Source organism: Panthera onca, chromosome B1 (genome assembly GCF_046562875.1).
Source record: "Panthera onca isolate mPanOnc1 chromosome B1, mPanOnc1 haplotype 2, whole genome shotgun sequence".
Taxonomy (NCBI): Eukaryota; Metazoa; Chordata; class Mammalia; order Carnivora; family Felidae; genus Panthera; species Panthera onca.
The window spans coordinates 127,472,801-127,479,513 of record NC_138342.1 but is presented as its reverse complement, the minus strand read 5'-3'; positions in this window follow the sequence as shown (position 1 = coordinate 127,479,513).

Here is a 6,713-nt window from a genome sequence, read left to right as displayed (position 1 = left end):
TACTGTTGATATTGGTATTTTGACCTCTTCCTATGAATCACAAATATTCATAATGGCATCTAGAATGGTGAATCATTTTTGGAAGGTTTTTAATTTACGTCGCCCAGATTCATTAGAGGAATCACTACTATGTCATCTATAGCCTTATGAAATGTATTTCTTAAATGATAAGATTTGCAAGTCAGAATTACTCCTTAAGCTATGAGCTGCAGACTGGATGTTGTGTTAGTAGGCATGGAAACAACGTAATCTCATTGTCCATGTCCATTAGAGCTCTTGGATAATCATATGCATTGTCAATAAGCAGTTATATTTTGAAAGGAATCTTTATTTCTGAGCAGTGGGTCTCAACAGTGGGTTTAAAATATTCAGAAAACCATGTTGTAAATGGATGTGCTTTATCCAAGATTTATTGTTCCTTTTATAGAGCATAGGCAGAATAGATTTTGCATAATTTTTAAGAGCCCTAGGATTTTTGGAATGATAAATGAACATTGGCTTCAACCTAAATTCACCAGATGCATTAGCTCCTAACAAGAAACTCAGCCTGACGTTTGAACCTTTGAAGTCAGGGATTGATTTCTCCTCTCTAGCTATGAAAATACTAGATGGCACCTTCTTCCAGTAGAAGGCTGTTTTATCTACATGGAAAATCTGTTGTTCATTGTAGCCACCTTCATGAATTATCTTAGCTGGATCTCCTGGGTAACTTGCTGCAGCTTCTTCATCAGCACTTGTTGCTTCATCTTGCACTTTTATGTGATGGAGATGGCTTCTTTCCTTAAACTTCAGGAACCAACCTCTGACAGCCTCAAATTTTCTTCTGCAGCTTCCTCATCTCTCTCAGCCCTCATAGAATTGAAGTGAGTTAGGGCCTTGCTCTGGATTAGGCTTTGCTTAAGAAGAATGTTGTGGCTGGTTTGATCTATCCAGACTACTCACACTTTCTCCGTATCAGCGATAAGACTGTTTTACTTTCTTATCATTTGTGTATTCACTAGAGTAGCACTTTTAATTTCTTTCAAGAACTTTTCCTTTGCCCTCAACTTGGCTAACTGGTACAAGAGTCCTAGCTTTCCACCTATGTTGACTTTTGACATGCCTTCCTCACTAAGCTTAATCATTTCTAGCTTTTTATTGAAAATGGGAGGTGTGTGACTCTTCATTTCACTTGAATACTGAGAGGCCATTGTAGGGTTATTAATTGGCCTAATTTCAATATCGCTGTGTTTCAGGGAATAGGGAGGCGTGAGGAGAGGGAGAGAGACAAGGAGGAATGACTGGTCACTGGAGCAGTCAGAACACATACATTTATCACTTAAGTTTACCACCTTACATGGGTGTGATTTGTGGTGCCCCCAAACAACTACAATAGTAACATCGGAGATCACTGCTCACAAATCACCATAACAAATACATGAACAATGAAAAAGTTTGAAATGTTACAAGAATTACCAAAATGTAATAGATGGTTTCTACATTTTTGTCCTGCTAACAGGTGAAGAATGGTGTCATTTACTGAGACAGTGAAGACTTGGGGAGGAGCAGATTTGGGAGAAAAAGAAATCTAGAATTCTGACTTAGGCAGAGCTGTCACCATTGCTGATGTCAGAGATAGAAGTGCTTTCACTGAGTTGTCAGCAGATATGTTGTGGCAGATATTTAGAGATAAGACTGGTGACGGACATAACTGTTGAACTTTTCAAGCTCCTTAATACATCACCTCATACAAAGCAGCAACCAGCTGCAGCAAAGAAATCAGTTTGATACTCTGGGGACCTTGAGTCAAATGAATTCTCCAATATCATTATGGTTTTGGTGTAACTGGGCTTTTTAAGTAAGAAATACCTTCTAGGGCTTTGCATCTGGGTGGTTTTCTCTAAATTAAGTAGGCCACTGTGCTTTTGAAGAAACACAGAACAAAAAAAGGAACATGGTAGGGGAATAAGCATGGATAGCATAGCTAAGGGAATGGGTATTTTCACTTTAAAGAGTGCTTAAGAGTAGATAATTAAAATGGGAAATAGTGGAATGAAACTCTGAAATTAATCCTATTGGATGCTACTTCCATCATATTGAGAATGACTCTTAATCCTGAGTCAAGTCAGAACTTGGCCTTCTTTTCAAAATCCTCCAGGATATGGCCCCATCTAACCATATTTCTCAGTCTGTGCTACTAGCACATGGGAGGTATTTCTCCTTTTTCTCTTTTGTCCAGCCCCTGGACTGTGTCCATCCATCAGTGGGATGAAGGCTGTTCCACATATTATACAGAGCTGATGTGGCCTGTAGGTCTACCAGCAGCTTTAGCACCGTATCAGGTGGGGTTTAGGATTAAGTCCTTATTGTGTGTATCAAATTACCATGACATACACTTTAAATATCTTACAATTTTATTTATCTATTACACCTCAATAAAGCTGAAATTTAAAAAAAGAATTAAGTCCTATTTCCTACCAGACCAGAAGACCAGGGGCACCTAGACAAGCCCTCTAAACTTTCTGAATTCACCCCTTGCATCACAGCACTGCACTTTGAACTGGGTTTCCATCTCCACCCCATGCATACACCAGCCAATTATTTTGCATGATACCATTGTTTCCTTTGAGGATTGAGGATGCTGCTCTGATTTCTAATCCACATATTTCTTCCTACTCTTGTTACCTTGGAGGAGTTGTATTATGCTTCCTTTAGTCTTAGATATAGGCCATTTTCCCCCCTGTGGTAAATGGATAGGTCTCCCAGAACTACCCACAATTCTCATTGATTCTCAAGGTACTACGAGAGACTGTTGTCACCATGTCTTGTCCTGTGGATTAATTTTAGTTCTGAGGTCTATCTGAACAATATGTAAGTTTGTTTTGCTCTTGCACTCTGTGTTGTACCCTTATTTTTAGGTTTTGTAGTATCTCTCATCTCCCGACTCCTGGTCTAGATTGCTGTTCCCACCTGGCTGATATGACCATTCTCTCCTCTGTGATTTTTCTTTTTCTTGCTATTCATATAATTTGGAAAGATCTTCTTTTTTCTCTCTATATTCTAGATCCTACGTACCTGACAAGATCTAGCTCATGTTCTAGTTTTTAAATCTTTATCAATTTCTAATCCCAATGTATTGCTTCTTCCATTTGACCTCTTTTAATGGTTGACCATTTTAATCATGGACCCATTTTTAAAATGTTTCATGAATTATATGTATCTCTCTTAATAATGAGCCCTTGTGGGGCACCTGGGTGGTTCATTTGGTTGAGCGTCTGCCTTCGGCTCAGGTCATGATCTTATGGTTCATTAGTTCAAGTCCCACATCAGGCTCTCTGCTGTCAGCACAGAGCCCATTTCAGATATTCTGTTCTCTCTCTGCCCTTACCCTGCTCATTCTCTGTCTCTCTCAAAAATAAATAAATAAACTTAAAAAAAAATGAGCCCTTGTGGCCATAAAATCAGATTCATGTTTAAATGATTTGAATTGAGGTTAAACTTCCCAAGTGAAATTTTGGGTTTTTTGCATCCAGACTGCATCTTACCCACTAGCTACACTTCTCCTCTCTACCAGCTTATATCTCTGTTTAAAAAGGTGCTATTGAAATCTTTGTGATCTTTAATTAGATAATAGTTTCTTAGATATGACACCGAAACACAAGCAACAAAAGAAAAAATAAATAAACTGGACATCATCAAAATTAAAACCTCATGTGCTTGAAAGGACACCATCAAAAAGCAAGGCCATTCAAAGAATGGGAGAATTTTTTTGAAAATCATATCTGATAAGGACATGTATCTAAAATGTATAAAAGATGTTTACAACTCAATAACAAAAAGACAACACAACTGAAAAGGTCTGATTAAACATTTCTCCAAAGAAGATTTACACATGGGTATATGAAAAGATGCTCAACATCATTAGTCATCAGGGAAGTGGATGTGAAAACCTCCATGAAATACCACTTCATACCCACTTACCCACTGAAATGGCTATATGTATAAAAAGAGATAATAACGTGTTGGCAAGAATGTAGAGCAACTGGAACCCTCATAGTATGGAAGTGGGAATGTAACATGGTGCAGCTGCTTTGAAAAAGAGTTGGGTAGTTCCTCAAATGTTTAAACATAGAGTTACCATATAATCCAGAAATTCTACTCCTTGGTATGTATCTATGAGAAGTATTTTCATATAAACAGCTGTACATTCTTAGCAGCACGAATCATAATAGCCAAAAAGTGGAAACAGCCCCAGTGTCCATCAATTGATGAATGCACAAACAAAATGTGGTATATCTCTATTAGATTATTATTTGACAATAAAAAGATATGGAATACTGATTCATGCTACAACACAGATTAACATTGAAAACATTATGCTAAGTGAAATAAACCATTAACAAAGGACCAAATATTGTATGGTTCCATTTATATGAAATGTTTAGAACAGAAAATCTATCGCAGCAGAAGTAGTGGTTGCCTAGCACTGGCAGAGACAAGGGGATTGGAAGGGTGATGGCTAAGGAGTATGGGATTTATTTTTGAGGTAATAAAAATGTTTTAAAATTGGCTGTGCTGATGGATGCACAATTCTGTTAATATATTAAAAGCCATTGAATTGTACACTTTAAAATGGTGAATTGTATGGTATATGAATTATATTTCAATAATGCTGTTTAAAAAAAAAACACAACCTCTACTCTGCTAAAGGGCTTCAGTTTTTCCCTGACAAAAAAGAAAAGATACCATTGAATATTTCTCTGTAGTGGATGCTGAGATGCACGATGCAGACCCACACTTTAAAGACTGAAGGATTTATTCTCTCAACTGCTCAGAGTGTCGACTCACACTGAGTGAGCTCAGTGTGCTCACTGAGTGCTGGTGGCTCACAGCAAAAGTCTTTCTTTGGGAATCGCCTTCAGTTGATGAAATTACTCTTCAAAGGTTACACCTCATCCCATCCACAGTCCACATCCTATGATAGAGCAATGTGGGGGTCCAAAGGCCAGATTCCCCTGCCTCCATTGATGACCCCTCTGAAGGGCCATCTCAACTCAAGGGCTACTGCTGGGATCAGCTGGATCTATATCACAGTTCAGTTTCCCTTACTCTTTTATAGGTATTGTTCTAAATAACACTCCCTGATAAATCTTCTCCATACAAATCTCCATCTCAGAGTCTATTTCTCAAGGAGTTCAACTTAAAAGACACCCAACATTGAATGACTATGACTTATTCTAACCTTCTTTAATATAAGCAGTCCTTATCAGTTACTTAGTAGGGGCTCAAAGTGTTTGATGAATTGAATTCTGCTCCAGAGACTGACTTGTTTGCTCTCTATGTGGAGAATGAACTTACAGACAATGGCCATTTATCTTCCACTTGATCCCTGAAAGTAGTTACTTCCCGAGGTTGAGTTCTCTGACCTCTGGTTTTGTTCTGTACTTTTGGCAACTCAGCCCTTTCCACAATTTCAGTTACCAAATAAATCTTTCTGCTGGTGAGTCATATCCTTGCCAGGCTGCTAGACATCTCCACTTGCCTGTCCTGTGTATTCCTAATGAAGATTGAATGCTAGTCTGTGTTGTGCCTACAGGTTGGAAGAATTAAGAGTGGTAGTGAGGGGTGGAGGTGAAAAATTCTGAGTGAGCCCCTTAGGACTCTAAGGACAGAGAAAAACATAAGTAAAATATGAAATGTGTCTGGATGCTTATGAGGCAGTTGAAAAAGAGTGGAAAGGAAGGCATGCTGAATGAATTACAGAAGAGCTAGCCAGGACTTGCAATTAGGACTGAGAGGTAGGCACATTGTAATCAGAGCAGTTAGAAATCCTGGCTTACAGCTTGAGCAGTTCCTATGAAGCAGCCAGGGAAAATGCCAGCTTTGGTGGATGTCACCACAACCTCTAACTCAACAAACTAAAACTCACTTTCCTATTTCAAGTTGATATCCATAAATATCCATTATCAGTTATTGGCCCTATTCTTGTTCTGGTCACTCATCCTTGAAATATTCAAGAAATCTCTGACTTCTTCAGAGACAATGCTCCTCATACTCAGAAAAATCTCACTATTTTTATGAATCTCATTCTTTCTCCAATTCAGTAGAACTGAATTATAGTCACTGCTGCTTTATTGTGTATAACTGATTCATTAAATAGTTATTTATTGAGCGTTTACCATGTACCAAGAAATACTCTGTACTGGGAAACATTCTTTGCAATGAAAAATAACATTCATCACTCTCAGCTTGCAGTCTAAATAAGGAGATAGATGCTAACAAAATAATTATATAAATCAATATAAAATTGCAGCTGTAGCAGGTACTAAGTAGCAGCAATAGGTCTTAACAGAAAGAATTTGATCTAGTCAGAGATGGCAGAAAGAGGTTCTTGAGGATATGGGGATATGAAGATGTATCTATAGGACATATGATAAATAGGCATTAATTAGACAAGGAAGAGAGGGAATTGTATTCTCAACAGAGGGACAGTTTGTGAAAAGACACTTAGTGGGAGGAAACATGGCACAATGAGGAAATTAAAGAAGGAAACCATGGCCACAGCATAGAACATGCAAGGGGCCAGTGGCATGCAAGCCACGTAAGGCATTTGGGCTTTATTCCAAATGTTCCACATTAGGAACCATTAATGTCCCCACACAAGTGAGCGACGTGTGTAGTGCTCATACGGAACAGATCATCAGCTGCTGAGTGAGATTGGATTGGGTAGGCTG